At 47.5% G+C, this 18616-nt stretch overlaps 1 protein-coding gene across 3 annotated transcripts in view; it reads left to right on the top strand.

The window, feature by feature from the left end:
• The window catches only part of MAMLD1 (mastermind like domain containing 1), a 445827-nt gene that overhangs the window by 292778 nt on the left and 134433 nt on the right, over positions 1-18616 (top strand). The window lies entirely within an intron of this gene.

Genomic DNA, 18616 nt, shown 5'->3' on the forward strand with positions numbered 1-18616 from the left:
CGCATTTCTGAGTGGTATGCGGGGCAAGCAGGGGAGCCTGCCTGGGCGAGCCAGATCTTGTGGCTTTGTAGGCCAGATGTGGCCCATAGGCCGTAGTTTGCCCAGGCTTGCACTAGACCAATGCACAGACACATCTGTGGATAAATGATGGAGTCCCTGGAAAGACCAAGGAGTGTGTGATAAACAGTGGGCATGGGTGTATATATTTTATACATCTAAGAAGCTGCTGAAATAAACTCTGATTTAAACAGATCAACATCTAGAGCAGTAACGTGATCCATAACACATCTCCTGCATAATGACGGCACTAAAACTTTAAAATCTCCTCCCTTTTGTGTTGACAGAACCTCACACTGGAAATACTGAAGTCTGTAGTTAAAATAGAACTTATGTTCAAACAGTGTACTTTTGTCCTTATTTTCCTTGGCTAGAGGCTAACGTGAGTTCAGTATGCAGCTGTGATGCAATAGAGTGGGTTTCAGGAAAGAAAAGAACACTAGACGTTTCTCTGTAGATGCAAATATTACTGACAGAGCCTGCTGCAGAATAAATTGGAAGTTTATAGAGAGTTTTTGTCACGCGGTTGTGTGTAATTGTTGGAAAGGCCATACATAGTTCATGTTTCTGACTAAAAATCTAGAAATGGCAGCTGCTGAAAAACCAATTTATGCTAGTGAAAGCAGAAAAATAAAAGAAATAGCTGGTTGCTGCAGTTAGTTTCATGTGAAGAAATGGTGTCCATACTAGGGATGTTAGATAGCGTGGAACTGAATAGTTGTGTAGCCATATCAAAATTCAGCAGTTACATGACTATTTCATAGTCTCCAGGGACAGGGCAGCAGCCGGTGCACTCCTGGCCCCAATCCTGGGGAGCCGCCTGCCACCCCACGCTGATCCCCCAGTAGCCCCTGTTGGCAGAGAGCTTGGCCCCCCCAATGGACAGGGGCTTCTGTGGCAGAGCGGACTCTGCAGTAAGCCCAGGCCTGCTGCGGACAGAGGCTGCTAGAGGCAGCCTCGCCGTCCCCCCCACACATGCTGCTGCCGGCAGCAGTGTAAGCGGGGGCAGACAGCTCCATGGAGCTGATGCTGGATAGGAGCTGGCTTTTAAGCTGTCTCCCCCCAGCACCATCTCCTGCCCCCCCCCACCTCAGTAGGAGGCAGCAAGTGGAAGGCAGGTAGGACCACAGAGCAGGCAATGCAGAGAGCCAACTTAAAAGCTGGCTCCGCATACATATCGGCTCCGCTTGCCCCCCCCCCCCCCACCTTCCATGCTGCTGCCTCTCTGTCAGAGGCAGCAGCATGGGAGGGGCACCAGCTCCCACCTCCGCCATCCTTGCTACCTCTGACACAGGTGCCTGCAGAGCTGCTGGCTGGGAGCCACCTCCTCTCTTCCCCCAACTTCCTGCTCAGGTCATCAGCCAAACCCTCTGTACGCCCTCTCCCCACCTCCACTATGCCACAACTCCCTCTCAGACCCTGCACCCCCTCATAAACACCTCCCCCTGGCCAGAATCCTCTCCTGAACCCAGACCCCTCCTGTACCCTGCACCCCAAGCCCCTGCCCCAGATCATAACCCCCGCCTTGACCTAAACTTCCTCTCAGACCCCACCACGTCCTCTTGCACCCAGGTCCTCTCTCCCAAGCTCCCTTCTACACCCCACCCGCTGTCCCAGATCCTCGCCCCCTCTACAGAAGTGCAGCCCTTGCCCACTTACCAAAATCTTGGAGTGGCTCCCCCATTAAAAATGATTGCCTACCCCTGGCTTACAGTATGCACCTCTTTATAACCCCTTAGCTCTCCCGCAAACACCCCCTAGTGAACTATGTTCCCATTTCCTTGCTGCTCCCTTTGAGATGTCTTAACCTGCAGAGGCTGCATAGAGGGACCCACCCCTGTGCTCCAGAGAGAGCGGGGTTGTAAGAGTATCTAGAGGGGCCACTTCAAGCACCCTTTGAGCAACTGGGCACAGTCTGGCTCTTCTGGAGATAAATGCTTAAAGTGAGATGAGGCCACCTCCTTGCAAGTGCACTGGGACATCTGGGCTTGTCTCTAGAACAGCGATGGGCAACCTAGGCCCGTGTGTGTGGGCCACACAAGTGGCCGCCTTCATCTCAGTGGGCTGCAAGATTGTCGCAATCAAGACGGTCTCCAGGAATAGGGTGGGTTTGCTCACGACACTTGCGTACCTAGAATTTGTGGGGGAGAAGGGACCCGACTGAACCGTCCCAGCACTTTGGGTGCAGAGAGAGTGCATGGCTCCCACAGTCCACGTTGCGTGCAATCGGCGCGTCCCTCACCTCCCGCGCCCTTGCTTTACGTGTGTGTCATTTTAGTAATACAGATAAGAAAAATGATGCGGATGGAAACCAGCGGAATTTGACTACCCTGTGCATGGGCAACAGTGAACAAAATGTCTCATGGGCCATCCATAGAACTCCAATGGGCTGGATTTGGCCTGCAGGCCGCTGGTTCCCTATCCGTGCTCTAGAATCTCAAAATGCAGTGCTGCACTGGACATGAGGGAAGCCCATTCCTTGCAACCCACCTGTGTGCCCAATATCTGGGACCACCAAATCAGGACTTTGCCCATAAAAGGCAAGGACTTCCATTCACTGAAGAATGAGCACCCATAACTGATGGATGGATATCAACGTGCCAGCCCCTTGGCCATGCAACATACTTCCACAGCGCTGTATTGCAATCCTTTGCCATCCGCTTACCAGCCATTGTCTCTAGGGGTCTTTTCCCTCGTATCATATTGCAGTCATCTTGATATTTTAACCTAGTTTCAATAGACTTGCATCAAAATCATTTTGCCATCATCTTGACATAGTAATGTAGTCTCTAGTGATTGCAGTGACATTATTTTGCCATCATCTCAATATACGTCATCACAGCACTGTGGTCCCCATGCTCTGGCGTTGTCTTGTGTCTTGCCTCAGTGTATCATTTTCACAAACTCGCACTGAAATTAGAGAGTGATGTTCAGTCCCAAAAGATGTAGCTGGGAATCCTCAATAAGTCAGAAAAGATACTTTCGGAGTTTATTAAGGAGCTATTTTTTCAACATAAACATTTCAGATTTTTCACTTGAAACAGACCAAATGTAGAATTTGTGTGAAACTGCCAGGAAAATTTTCACTCAGAAGATAAATTATGTTTTAATCAGTGTTTGGCCGAACCATTCAGAACTGGTTCCAAAGGATGCCTATGCGATTTTCCATAATTAAAAAAAACATAAACTTCTTAAAAATCTTTTTTGGGGTGTTTGTGGAATGGAATATTGTATATTGCATTTCAGCCCAATGCAGTTTGAAACAGCCCCAGTACTAAATCCTCATATTCCTGGTTAGATAAACAGCTCGTTCTGAATGGTACCAAGTCTGCGCTGTAACTGTCTCAGGTCCTGATCCTGCCAGCTTGCACAGAGGAATCATTTGGCATGTATTATAGGACAATGTAGCACTTTAAAGACTAACAAGATGGTTTATTAGATGATGAGCTTTCGTGGGCCAGACCCACTTCCTCAGATCTGAGGAAGTGGGTCTGGCCCACGAAAGCTCATCATCTAATAAACCATCTTGTTAGTCTTTAAAGTGCTACATTGTCCTGCATTTTGCTTTGGCATGTATTAGTAGTCTTGTTGGGTTTATCCTGAATAGAAAATAGGTGGACTTTAGATCAGGCTTAGCTGACATATATTAGCTAAACCTAGTCTAAACTCAGCCATTTTTCCTGGTCCAGACAAACTCATTGACTTCAATGGAATGACTCGTGTGTAAAGCTAAGTATGTGCTAAGTGTAAAGCATAAGTGTAAAGTGTAAGGGTCAAGAGCCTTAGGGCCAGGTCTAAAGCCAACTGAAGTCTTTACGCTGAATTCAGTGGGCCTTAGATCATCCCCCTGAGTATTTGGAATCACAAGGAGACGCTTTGCTTGGTGAATTAGTCACTGGGCAAAGGTAAGCTCTTGCATTTCTAGAAGTATTGCAGCTTGTTCAAATGTAAAAGTAGAAAGTTATGTCTGCTGGGCTTCCACCATGGGTGGTGCATGTCATAGGCCAGGGCAGACTAAGCCACCCTCCCCCCAATCCAGGCTGTGGACCTGCTCATGTTGCAGTCCCGCCTTCCCCCCTCCCGGGGATCAACTCTGGCTGAAGCTCTGAGCTGGGGCCAGCTGGTGGACAGGAGCAGCGTGGTGCCACCCTGGGGCTCACGGATCAGAAGGGTTGGGCCAATGGATTGGCATGGAACGAGGGCCATCACAGCACTGGCAAGGGCTGGGGCCCAGACTGATGCCTGCTGGGGCCTGCTGCTGACCCGGCACTCCGCTGGGCCTGCTGGGGTGGGCAGGCCACGGCTCCTCCAGGCACAAGGGGGTCACTTGGGGCTGCGGCGGGTGGAGGGGCGGGACCGCAGGTGGAAAGGGAAAGGTCTATGGCTGCCACTTTCTTTAAACCTTACGAACTCGTGAAATCAGAGGAGCAGGGGATTTTCTATAGACATAGTTGGATGATCAGCTGGCACTTCCACTAATGCCGAACAGTCATTCATTTCGCTATTGGCAGGAGAATTGATGTCAGCTGCTGCAACCTAGCTCGATGGTGGATCCAAATTCCTAATGTCTTGGTTTCCTCGTTTCTGTATTGTAACGATCTCTTTGACATTTTTTTTAGTAAACCAATTTCTGAAAAAACCCAGCCTGAAATTAAACATCCCAGGAATTATTAATCCTCTCGCCTGCCTTCCAAGGAGGCCATCAGATTATAAGCATAAAACTGAAAAGAAAATTGGATTTGTTTGTATTATTTCTTAATCAGAAAAATTCACTCCGGTCTTGATTTATTTCAACTCTAAAAAATGTAGCAACACCAAGAGCGGAAATAAATCAGAAGAAAAGTGTAGCAAGATTTTTCAGCTTCCAGATTTAAAACATTTAATTATATTTAGTATTAAAATATTGATCTCTGCAATATTCTTTGTCTTGATTGGCTACACAGCCCATTTGTCCTTATTCACAGCTTTCTCGATGTAGATCTGGAAAAAAAAGAGGGATGACACACATATTCAAATGTGGAAAACTAAGGCTAAAATACTACTAAGTATTCAACATCAGACAGTCAAATACTAAGATGACTAGTCGCTTCATTCACATACTGTTGCAAAAACAACCAAATGCACAAAAAAAGAAATTGTAACAAAGAATGAGATCATATTGAATCATTTTTGTTCCAAACTCAAGATTATCTCATGGTCCTTCCAAGATGCCATATTAAATCTTCATTAGCACCCAGATAACACGCCAATCAATCAGTCCATTCATGCATCAACATCTGCTGAGCCTGCAGATGAATAGAACTTTGTACTTCTCTCCTACAGTTCACTGTATTGGCAAACAAATAATTATTTTCTCTCTGTGTTTTATTCACACTGACACACTGGACCAAATCCTGGTGCCAATAAATCCAATGGCAAATCTCCCATTGACTTCAACTGAACTGAGGCCACTTACATGGAGGCTAACTAGTTAATTTTGTTAGAAGCTACCTAGTAACCTTGTAAACATGCCGTCTGTCGTAAATGTGATGTATTTTTTATGGCGTGCTGGTGAGTCACTTGGGCTTGGAGACAAGCTGCTGATAGAAAAGCAGCTGCTGCCACCAGGATGAAAAACAAGCCATCTCCACTCCGTTGCCACTAATGGGAAGAACTTAGCTTCATAAAACAGCCCAACAGGGAGCCTGGAAGCAAACAATGGGAGAAGCAAGGGGAGTTGGTCCCCTGGTCTCCTAGGCCATGTCTTCACTATGCAGAAGATCAACTCTGCCGTGATCGATCTGCCATTCGATTTAGCAGGTCTAGTGAAGTCCTGCTAAATCAAACTCAGAGGGTGTCCCTGTTGGTGCTGGTACTCCTGCTCCTCATGAAGAGTGAGGGAATCCGACGGGAGCATTTTCTCCCTTCAACCTCCCGCTGTGTGGATGGCATGGAAACATGATTTAAGATATGTCGACTCCAGCTACCTAATTCGACCTTCTGCTGTAGTGTAGACCAGGCCCTAACATATGAGTGAGGGGCAGCTGGCCTACACAAAATGGGTTCCCTAAGGAAAAGGGAGCAGGAGTACACAAGAGGCGAAGAGAGAGCCGATGACTGGGAGAGGCAGCAAGAGCAGAGAGAATATATGGGATTCATTCTTTTTTTTAATAAAGAAAGCTTGACAAAGGTGAGTGCAATGTTCCAGTGGCTCTTATTCAGTCACTGCAGACTACCTACCTCTGACAAGAGGAGTGGTCCATGCTCTGAGATTCTTTAGCCAAGTGGCTTTCAATTTTTCCAGACTAGTGCCCCTTCCAGGAGTCTGATTTGTCTTGTGTATCCCAAAGTTTCACCCCCTTAAAAATTGCCTGCTTACACAATCAGACATAAAAATACAGAAGTGCCACAGCCCAGCCGTACTGAAAAAAAATGCTGACTCTCTTTTTTACCAAAGAATTATAAAATAAATCAATTAGAATATAAATATGGTCGGGGCAGATATAGGGCAGGGCGAGCGGGGCGGCCGCCCCAGGCCCCGCGCTTCAAGAAGCCCCGCACATACACCGTGGCAAAGTGGTCATCTGGCCCTGAATATGGTACTTACCTTTCAGTGTATAGTATATAGAGTAATATAAGCAAGTCATTGTCCATTTGAAGCTTAGTTTGTACTGAGCTCAGTAGTGCCTTTTTGGTAGCCTGTTGTAAAATGCGGCACATATTTAGATGAGTGGATGGTACGCCCCTTCATGTGCCCCTGGTTGAGAATAACCGCTCCGGCACGATGGATATGGCTGCCAAGCGGAGGAGACACATTGCAGTGAGCTACTGGTATTAATAATTTCCTCTGTGTTTCTGGCAGTGTCGTGATTAACTGGAGGGGAACCAAACTGTGAACCCCTTTGCCCTCCTGGTAAGCAGTGACGTTCGTGAATGGTTTCGCTGAACTCAATGGGACTGCTTGTGTGAGGAACTGCTCAGCAGTGGGAGAAAGGAGCTTTCTGTGCTATCTCAGTGTTTCCATGGGCAGCCGCTGCTAGCCACTGTTGCTGTTGGTTTTGAATCCTGTAGCACCAATGGGCAGCTGCTGCTAGCCACTGTTGCTGTTGGTTTTGAATCCTGCACCAATCAATCACCACGGTCATCACTGGGGTTGGGACACAAAATAACATCAGGGGCTGGTGTGGGCGGAGCACTGGGACACAGCAAAGGGAGGGGTGGCCTTGTGAAATCAAGAGCAGACACATCTGGCCAGGGGTTGTGTCAGCTCTCTCTTCCATGCTGGGTGTTTTTTGCGGGGGAGGTTTGTTTGTTTTATTTATTTATTTTATTGCTGTGAATTTGAGAAACTGGGCCCGATATGCCAGCAAATCATGTATTCCCACTATAAAATATCTACTGCAGATATTTTACCTCTACTGCAAATATCTCACCTCTTCAGTGTAGTCAAAGCCGTCTTGGAGGGCAAGCCTACTGCAGAGACTCAGGAAAGAGCCCTGACAAAATGCTCATCTCCTCCGGAGATTTCCTTCCAAATGACGACTAGTTTGGGTGCAGTGGAAGCAAGCTAGAGATATTCTGTCTTGAAAGGACAAGTCCTGTGGTACCTTGCAGACTAAGCCCTGGTCTTTACTAGGGAGGGATTTTGAAATAATAAGTGGAATGTCCACACCACCAAACCCGTTACGTCGAAATTACGGGCTGGTTATTTAGAAATCTGTACTCCGGCTTTCCTTGGGGAATAAAATGTATTTCGAATATTTCACGAGTGTGGATGCTCCACTGCTGCTATTTCGAAATAATGACTCCCCAGAGTCATTCAGAGTAATTACTCCCTGGTGCTCCCTGCGGTTCTAAGTCAAGGTAGCGCATCCACATTAAGGAAGCCTGCCTCGGACTGATTTCGAGGCTTCTCCATAGTGGGGAAAAAAAACCCTTCTTTCAAAATATCCTTTAAACCTCATAAGGAATAAGGGTTATTTCGAAAGAAGGGTTTTTTCTCAAAATAACAGCATCTACACAGCATTTTTTATCTCGAAAAAGGGTATTTCGAAATAGCGGCCAGACGTGATTATGCAAATGAAGCACGGGAAATTCAAATCCACACTTCCTTTGCAATTTTGTTTGTTTGCATTTGCATTCCTCTCTCGAAAGAGGAATGCAGTGTAGACATACCCTTAGAGAGGGACATGGTCTTTGATATAATTTGGATCTAGTTTGGACTGAGCAATAATTTTTGATGGGGGAGGTGTCTCTTCACGATTTTGGAAAGTCGTCAAGGGGATGTGGGGTCTGGGATGGAGGCTGGGTAAGAAGGGAAGTCGGGGGCAGGAGAGAGTGAGAGGGAATTTGGGTGAAGGAGGGGGTTGTGACCTGGGACAGAGGATAGAGGTGCACATTCCAGGAGGGGGTATGGGTGCAGGAGAGGATTCTGGCCTGGGGAAGGAGTGCAGGCGGGGTGCAGGATCTGGGAGGGAATTGTGACAGGGGTGGGGCTCACAGAGGGTTTGGTTGGTGACCTGGGGAAGGAAGTTGGGGGGTGGGATGCCAGAGGCAGGCTCTAAGAGGCGTTTACCTAGGCAGTTCCCAGCCAGCAGCCCTGGGGGCTCCCTGTAGGCCGGCAGTCCCAAGCTGCTCAAAGCAGGTGGCTGTTCCAAGTGGCTCTCTGCCAATAGGAGCTGAGAGATTGTGCTGGGGGCGGAGTCAGCACACAAAGCCTCCCTCCCTCCTTAGCACATGATGCAGAGAGCCACATGGAGAAGCCAGCCGCTTTGAGTGGTGTGGAGCTGCTCCATGCCTGAGGATCCCGGTGGGGGAAGCCACGGGGCAGATTAAAAGGCTTGGTGGGCTGGATCTGGCCCATGGGCTGAATTGTGCCCACCCCAATCTAGATAATTTAAGCCAATGCAGCATGTGGAGTATGGACAAAACAACGAGACCAAGTACTCCAGAACAGGGTGGCTACATTCTGCAGCAAATGAAGCTTCCGGTTGGTTTCAAACTCCATTTCAAAATCAGTCTCAGGTGGAGCAAATTGCAAGCGTCAGGCCCAGAGATAATAAAAAGGTGGACAGTTGCCCTGAGATGTGCATCTCTGACAGAGGAAAAAGCTGCCATTTTTTTTCTCAAATTCGGGAAAGCACTTAACCCATACTTAACTTTGAGCATGAGTCATTCCACAGAAATCTGTGAAACTATTCATCTGCTTAAAGTGAAGCACAGAACGCAAAAACGCATTGCTGAATCGGAACCGTATTGTGAAAGGGATGGTTAAAACTCTATGGGCCTAATTCTCCTCTCTGTTACATCAATAGAAAGGAGGAATAATTGCAGTCCCATCAGTAACTCAGAGATTTTTCTCATTTGTCTGATGCCAATCCAGAGCAATTCCACTCACTCCCTTGGAGTTGCTCCAGATTTACACTCATGCAGATGAAAGCAGAAATTCGCCGGGTGCAAAGCAGGTGCAAGTGAGAGGAGAATCGGGATCTGATTGCTTTGCAAGCTGGATATCGGGGATAACTAATGCCGTGGCAGTAAAATATGGTCTCCTGGCATAGAACACTTCATCTCTGAGCATTTTGGACTCCTTTACTATACTTCCCTCGTTACTGTTGACAGGTTTAATTAGATACAGGTTTGCAAAATTCCTGCTGCAAAATTTAAAAAAAAAAATGTTCTACGGTGAAATCTAAACCCAGCTGGGGCATGCATCTGAGTAGAATGGGCCACGTATTTTGTGCCCCAGCAAGCCAGCCGAATGTGAGGGACAAAAAGTCGTCTTTTGAGTTTTATTACTTTTTGCTTTGTGATAACTGGCTTCAAGCCCACACATTTCTTGAATACACAATAGGGAGCTGGGGAAGACTGCAGAAATAAATTTTATTAACACACAACTGCTGCAGCACCAGACAGAATAATCTCCTTTAGTCTCCTCTGGCTGGCAGAGTCCTCTTTGTCCCAGGTCAAGTCAATTAGCAGTATAATGTATGACAGGTTTTATTTAAAAAGGGTTTAATTAAAGTTTTGATACAATGCTCATACAAACCAACAATCTGTCTTTCAGGGATATGTATTATCTTGAAATTGATTTTAACTGGAACACTAATTTATAGGCTGTCCTTTTTAATAAGTGTAATTCCTTGGGAGATATTACAGTCCCCCTGCCCCAAATAATTTAGATGCTGATTCAGCAAAGCACTTAAACGTCATTGACTTCAGTGGGACTACATGGGCCATAAATAAAGTAAGTGCTTACCCTGTTTTGCTGAATCAGGGCCTCACTCTGTGAAATATGCCAAGATGGCATATTTCTCCCATGTGTTTCTCTAATGCTCTGTGCTTTTTATTTTTACGGTGCTCATCCTTTTAATATCTAATATGGACTCGCAAAGCGAGGAGGATCGAATTGCACTAGGAATAAATGACTCTTCCCCAATTCTACTCTCTTCTTAATTCTCTGTAAAACAGTGTCAATTGTTACCTCTTCAGAAAATCTTTCCCAAAATATTGATGGCAATGCTCTTTTCTCATTAGACATAAGGAGCCAGGCACAGCTCTATTGACTTCAGAGAAGGCCCACTGAGAATGATTTGCCCCAAGGAATTTATTGAAGTGTTATGAACACTGGATTTCCTTGCTGAAAACTGTTTTTATTGCTCAGACACCCCAATGTCTATTATCAATTACTAGCCAGTAAATCTGTTTTACATATTCATTCTGAACCTTTCCCTTCGTCTAACCCCCTTACTTTAAAAGACGAAGAATAAAATTACATTTCGAGATAATTTTAAAATAATGCCTCCTTATTGTGTTTATATGTATTATGTTTTTAATTTGATGCTGCACAATTTGGAAAGGGGAAGAGACAGAGGGAAAGGTTTATATTTCCGCAAGTTTCCAGGTACTTCTTGGCTCCTGAGTCGAATGGTTTTGTGACATCAAACCCTCTGGAAATTGACCTGCATGGTGGTAGGGAAGGCAGGCAGATATGGTTCTATAATCAGCTTCGTCTTGAGACGGAGACACCACAGACCTTCTGTACACACTTGTAAGGTATGCGGTATGCCAATGAAGCTGAGATGTGCAAGCTAGAGACACTCTCAGGATTCTGCTGTTGTAAGTAGCTTGTGGGAAAGAATCAGCAGCACCCGACCCATTTCATAGCTCGTCGCCATGGACTCAGAACAAAGAGCCAAAGTCGCCAGAACTCTTTAATGCGTGTCCCCCGTCCTTCCATTGAATCGTTGGGAAACCCCAACTGGCAGTCAGATCAAACCCTCTTCGCTTTTAAAAATCCACGATACTGACTCTTAGGGACAGAATTGGTTTTGATTTATAGTCTCTGAAGGTTTTCTCATTGGGTTCACCCACCTGGGGTCAATCCAGGCAGTATTCGGCATCAGAAACGCTATAAACTTAGCACTGTCTCATTCACAGGCCCACTGATGAGGGAGGCAAAGGGGGAAGTTGCCCCAGGGCATGGCGGTTCAAAGAGACCTGGGGCTCCCAGCCACCACCGAGGCAGCAGAGGCCTCTGTAGCCCTGGCCCCTTTAAATTGGCGCAGGAGTGCTGGGCCTAGAACTCTCGGCTGGCTCCATAGGGTCGGGGATCCGGAGCCACTGCCCTGCCTCACAACCTTAGGGGCTGCTGCCTAGCGCTGCCTAGACAAGGGTCCCGGTCAGCAGGGTTGCTGTTCTGCCAGGTGGGGTGTTGGGGGCTGACGTCTGGTTCCACAAGCTCCCAAGTAGCCGTGCAGCTCTGAGGGCGGGGGGGAGGAAAGGGGGGAGCTACAGGCCCCACCTTGCCCCTTCTTCCCGAGGCCCTGCTCTTTCCGGAAGCATGGAACCAGGCCCCCCAACCTTGCCCAGGGGCCCATGAAGGCTGCTGGCTCCCCTGCTCATTCACGCTGCCACGTTCAAAGCCATAAGCATTCGGGAAGGGTGAGCTTCTGTTGCTGACTGCGAAATCCATGTGAACAGTCTGAAAGTTCAGCCCGAATTCAAAGGTTATTGGGTCGGTGACCACGAGAGAGGGAAAAGGCATGTTGGGGGGGGAAAACGTTGTGAAAATAAATGGAACAGGATAAAATAAACCCAACCAAACACAGGAAGACTGAAGAAGGGAGCAGGAAAAAAATGGAATGGAGGAATAAATTCAGGGGTGCGGATCCTTGGCAAATGACTTCAGTGGAGTTCTGACACCAGCAGAGGCTCTCTCCCATTATATATACCCAGGGATGAGGAACCTTTTTTTGGGTCGGGGGCCTCTGACCCACAGAAAATCCAGTCGGGGGCCACAAGTGGGAAGCAAAACAAAAAAACCAAACCCTCACTGTTGTGGCCCCCCCACTGAGGAGAAAGACCCTCCCCACATTCCCCTCACACACCAGAGGGGGCCCAAGCTAGATTTTGTATGCACCAGCCCCACAGGTGGGACAGCAGGCAGACTGGAGCACCAATGCCTGGGCTCCCCAAAACTGGAGGGGGCCCCCAAGACTTGGGGGCCAGATCCAGGCAAGCCAGGGGCCACATCCACCTCAATATATACTGTATAAAGGGTCCTACTTGTGTCAGCCTAGCTTTGGGGGAGAAGGGTGTCTGTCCCTAAAATACAGCGAGAGAAACAGTCTTGTTCGTTTTTCACTGTGTCACCTTTAGACAAGCCCAGGGGTTAAATTTCAAGACAGAAGGGGGCCAAAGAAAAGGTTTCTTGAAACCAATCTAACTCACAGAACTCCCAGACTCTGTGAGGTTCCCGCAGGCCTAATACTTGGCCATCTTGCAGCTAAACCCACAGACTCGGAGCCATAACATGTTTTATGAAAGTCAAAGGAGCCTCTGATTTGTTACGTAAGCCACAGCACACACCTGGCGAAATCACGACCAGGTTCAGGTGCGTTTGAGGCACTAGGCATCGGCTGTGCTTGTAACTGAGATTACGAGGCTACGGGAGGTCAGTCCCTTGCAATTAAACTGAAATATTTTCGCGGATTGGAATTCTCACCAGCCAGTCAAGAGGCATGTGTTTTTTTTAACGTACCGTTTTACTAGTATAAGACTATGTATGCCCATGTTGTTCACCATACACAGGATTAGGGGGAAAGTCTGAATGGAAACAAGTAGTAAAATTCAACCACATTTTCCCTGGCTTTTGGGGAGTGTGCACAGAGAATCTTGTAAATATAATCACTAGGGAAAAGAGAAGGCCCTTGCTAGGCATAATGTATCAAGGCTCTATGGTTTGATCCTGCAACACACTGAGCACTCTAACCCCGATCCAGCAAAACACTTGCTTGACTTCATAGAGACTGCTCATAGGCTTAAAAATAAGCACATGGTTAAATACTATGCTGGACTCCGGGGCAGAATGCTCACCTCAGCACCTCACAGGACGGAGACCACAGTTCCAAGGCAGACATAAGCTTAATATTTAACCCTGCTCGCTGCCCACCCTTTCCTCTCCCCTCCACTCAGTTTTAATCAAAATAAGAACTAAGTGCATTTGGGCCTCCTATAAGAATCCATTTCATGTCAAAATGGGTCCCACAGAGCTTTTTGCCAGATGCTTTCAGGCGCTCTTTCTCAGCCAAAGTAACCATGCGGCGTAGAATACAAACAACATTACTGCTGAAAGGGGGGGGGGGGAGAGATAATTATTGGAATGAGAATTAAAGTATTTGTAATTGAGTTAAGCTAGTGCCTATGATCCTCTAATATTTGGACTGATCTCCCTCTGAAAAAAAATGTATTAAGGTCAACACACAAACTTCCTCTGTTTCCTGGAATTCTTACATTTTTTCACTATGATAACATGATTTGTGTGTGTGTACATGCAAGGGGAGAGGCAGAGGAATACAGGCCAGGAGTCCCCCTCCCCCATCCAGTCCTGGGAGAATGCCGAAAGCATGAGCTCAGCTGTTCAGGCTCCATGCATAGTGTCATGTACTTCCACAAGCAAATTCACAGTGACATTAAGAAAAGAAAATAGGGGGCCCACGCCTCCAAAGGGTTCAGAGTGTCCACAAGGAAATTCCAAAATAAATGGGTGTTTATTTGTTGAGTTATCACACTGATACTGACAGAGAGGATTGAAATTTATGTGTGAAATCCTGGGGTTTTCTTTGGTACATGAATACATTTGTTCTCTTCTGCATTAGCTGCATTTGTCAATATTCCAGGTATGTGCCCCTCACACACACACACACACACACAGGCATGCTTGAAAAAAATTAGCTAACTCTTAATTAAGCCCTTTAAAAATAAAGAGTTGAAGAAGGCTTGGAAACAGGATCTCAGCATGAAGAATGTCTGCATGATGCCGTATGCTTCTTATAAACAGATTTTTCAATGATTTGCATATGGCCACCTAAATATTTAATGTTTTTGCAGTTTGGGAATGCAAGTTTGGAACTATGCTTAGAGCCCCAGAAAATTTATATCTGCATCTGTACCCGTAAAAACGAGCCGCGGAGATCTGCATTGACATCCGCGGATGCAGATTCCCGCAGCTATCCGCAAATTTGCAGGGTTCTAAATACAAAATTTGTAGCTGCATCCAGTCTGCAAAAAATGTGCAGCGGATATCTTCATCCACATCTGCGAATACATATAAAATGGGTGTCCACAGATTTTCAGGGCTCTCACGCCGCTGTATGGGCAATCTCTGATCTTATTCACATCAGCTGGCTCTCCTGGGCTAACTGGCGGTGTGCTTATTTTATGGCTGGATCCTGAAACTCCCATGGAATTGGGAACCACTCTTTACTTCTTGGGATCAGGTCCTCAGTGTCATGATTCCTTGCCGAAACGACGACATGGGTTTGAGGTTTTAAAGCTGTTAAGGTGTAGGAGGGTTCATTAAACAAGCAACAAAAGCCTAAGAACATTGTTCTCTGACACAAAGTTTCACAGCAAAAATTGTATCCGTTCTCAAGCTGCTTCACAACCCTCTTTCTTTACCTCTTCCCCCATTCCTCTCCGTGCCCCTCCCCCACTCTAAGTGCAGGCTCCCAAACTCAGCTAAGCATTTCATGAGTGTGCAGGGCTGAATGCACATTCACAGGAAACAAAACCGTGAGATACTTTCAAAAACGCAGGCACACAAAACGCCTCTAGACAGCTACGGGCAGGTGCACGGCTTATGCTTCAAATTATTGTCCATGTTTTCGGCATGGGATGGAGACTTGCTCCGAGGAGGCTTTTCTCAAGGACTCCAGGAGAATGTTAACCACAAGGAGAGGAGCGGCTCTAACCAGAGAAATGGTAACTTTTTCCTCTCTCCTCTTCACACTTTTTCGGGCTCGTTCATTGCTTTGAGGGAGCAATAATAAGCCAACCATTTGTACAGCATTACACTGGCATAATAGAGAGGAGAACCAGGCCCATGAAGCTAACTCAGAAGCAGGATGCAATGCCTTGCTGCATCTTTTATGAACTAGGACGGCTTCCCTTTGTTCCCCTACAAATGGAATTCCTCTCAGAACATATGCACCGAGCTCAACTATTGTCACAGACACCTGGGTTGTGAGTTGCCTCTGAATAACTCACGTTTATAGAATCTGCCACACAAAGGGCTCCCATGGCTGATTACGGACTACACGCCCAGTGGGCACAAGGGTGCGTGGCCAGGGAAGTCCTTAGCACCAAGCAGGATCAGGTCATGATGACCCAATCTTGAGAAGTGCTCAGCATCCTACATTCCCATTGACATCCATGGGTGTTCCAGGTGCTCAAAATCTCTCGGATCTATGATCACATCACTCATTGCTCGACAGAGGCCCCCTTTGGCCTGGAAGGCAGTACGTACCAAAGAGCAACACTGCACAGCCATTCAGGATATGTGTACGCTTCAAGACAAAGCTGAGTTAAGCTATGCAAGTTCAGCTACGTCAATTGCATTGCTGAAGTCAAAATGGCGTAACTTGGCTTTTGGTGCCGTCTACACAGCAGAAAGCCAAAGGAAGAACATTCTTTCTTCGATTTCCCTTACTCCTTGTGAAATGAGGGTTACAGGAGTCGGAGGAAGAAGTCCTCCAGCTTGCCCTTATTTCAAAATAACAGCTTGCAGTGTGGCCGTGCTCTTTGTTATTTCGGAGTAATGTCAGTTATGCCAATATCACACTGCTGTGTAGACATGCCCTCAGTGGCTAGTGTGGGCCAACTCCTAGCCAAAATCAAACCTTCACATGTGTCTAGGGCTTTCTCAAGAGAGTATTTTTTATCTCTTTACACTCTCTTCTGTTTAAAGAGTGCAGGGCAAAGTATCATCTCTCTGCTCCAACTTCCTTGGATGTAATTGACTCGTTTTTGAGGCCCGGTCACTGTGTTAGGCTAAACCCTCCTGTTGAATCAATCCCTTTCTTATGAAAAAATCAGTCACCGGTTGGGCAGGGATAAAAAGCTAGGCTGATTATTATTTCTACCATCTTGAAAGTATGCACTGAGTACTGAGGGGTTTTGTAAATGGTTGCATTGATCCTTACTTACAGCTACCCAGAGACATGGGTGTTGGAACACCCTCTGACAGGAGGAGGGGGTTATGCCATACAGGGCATGCAGTTTGGTTCACAGCTCCCCCACCGTACAAATTGTTCCAGTGTCTCTTCATACAGAAGCCCATAAAGCGTCTCAACACCTTGTTCTTCCTGATGTCCTTTGGATGTCAGAGGTGACCTGGGCCACCTCAGACAAGTTTCCATCTCTAAGGAGTACATTCCTTTATGATGCTGTCTCCATGGCACCACAGCAGGCAAGGTTCCCTCTAATCTTTTCCATCCACGTGCAGAATAATTTTTTTATGTGCACCGAGGCATGTGAGAATGTGCACCACCAGTAGAAACACATGCTGCTGGCTTTGGGCGCTCTGCTAATCAGCTGGGTGGCATCTGAATCTCTCCTGAGTGGCCGCACAAGCGCACAGCTTATAGGGAACGCTGCCGGCAGGTATTGTAGACACATGCTTTTTGGCTCAGCCCTCCCAAACTGCCTGGTGAGTCCTCGCACGTGCTCCACCGCCAGGCCACCTCCTGCCTGCTGTTCCCTGCCAGAGGCTGAGGCAGGCAAGCTGGGGACTGTGCCACCCATGCTGTCCGTCCTCCCGGCACTGAGGATGCTTCAGCTGTGCCACCTGTCCAGCGCTGAGGCTAGTGGGGGCCCATGCTGGCTGGGGATTGGGCCAGATGTTGCAGCCTGCGCTGCCTGGCTCACCAGGGCCAGAGGAGGCTGAGGATGTGCTGCCTGGCCACCCAGCACTCTGGGACTGGAAACAGCTGGGGCCATGTTGTCTGGCATTCCAAGGCCAAAAGGGGTGCTGCAGGTGCTAGCTTACAGAAGAGGCCAGCAGCCACAGTGGAGGCTGGGTTTCAGTAAGGGATGAAGGGGCGGGGCCTCAGGTGGAAGGGGCGGGGCCAAGGTCTCACATACCACCCGTGGCTCACAGGAGGTTCTGTGCAACCTGAGATAACACCCTCCTCCCCTTTGCTAGAAGCTTCCTAGCCAGTCCAAGTTCTCACACACAAAATCCTTTTCCCACCCCCACTGAGACAGAGCTCACCCACAGCCTGAGGTTCGTCTCCAGTTGACCCCTGCCAATTGTAAAAGATGCTATTGCCTCCACGACTAGTATTCTTGGTTTCCAGAGTGACATTGAGGTGTCACCACTCCTGTGCCCAGCTGGGATTTCAGGGCACCGAGAGGAAATTGGTCCAGAGGACAAGGGACCAGATCTCATGCTGATGCACAGCTAGACGGACAGACAGGAACTCTTCAGTTCTGGTACCAGCTCCGCTGCTGATTCACCAGTTAGACTTAGTCAAATCATTTAACCTCTCTACATTAGAGAAATGTATGCTGTTCGGTTCTGCTGGTGTAACACTGACAGGTGGAACAGAACCTGGGACCCCTGGAGCTTAGTACATGAGCCGATACTGCTTGAGCTAAAAGCCAGGTGGTTCTCAGATAAGGCTGTAGAGCAGGGCTTGCAGCCCATTTGTTTGCAGCACGTGGTGCAGTTTGGGTTTACACAGCACTCAACACGCAGCCCTCGGGTGGAATCCTTTGAACATGGCCTCCACTGGCAACACGCTCCACAACAGCGAGGAGTCTCCCAAGCGGGGTGAGCACTGAAAGACACAAGCGGATGGGATGGCTAGAACAGACGGGTACAGGGAGTCGGCATTTCTAGGCCCCAGGGAGGAGGTGCCGGGAGCACTCGGGCATTGTGGGAAGTGCGGCTGCTTAGCCTTGTGGGCAGAGTCTGAGCTGTGTTGACTGGCTCACACTAGCCACGTTTGGGTCCAGCACTGCAATTTAAACTTTTGTATTCATGTCCATCAGTGTGAAAGAAGCTATTTGCATATATTTGCATTTACACGTATATGCAACGACACTTAAGTTGCAGCCCTCGGTATGTGCTGTGAGTATCATTGTGGCCCCCACGGCTTCCAAAGTTGAGTAGCCCTGCTGTGGAGGAAACTCATTCTTTTCTTCTTGTAAGTAGTCTAAGTGCCACCATATTGCACAGTGAACCACACCCAGCAGGCTACATAAATGTGAATGTAACCAACTGTAACACACCGTG

This window comes from Pelodiscus sinensis, chromosome 13, assembly GCF_049634645.1.
Source record: "Pelodiscus sinensis isolate JC-2024 chromosome 13, ASM4963464v1, whole genome shotgun sequence".
Classification (NCBI taxonomy): Eukaryota; Metazoa; Chordata; order Testudines; family Trionychidae; genus Pelodiscus; species Pelodiscus sinensis.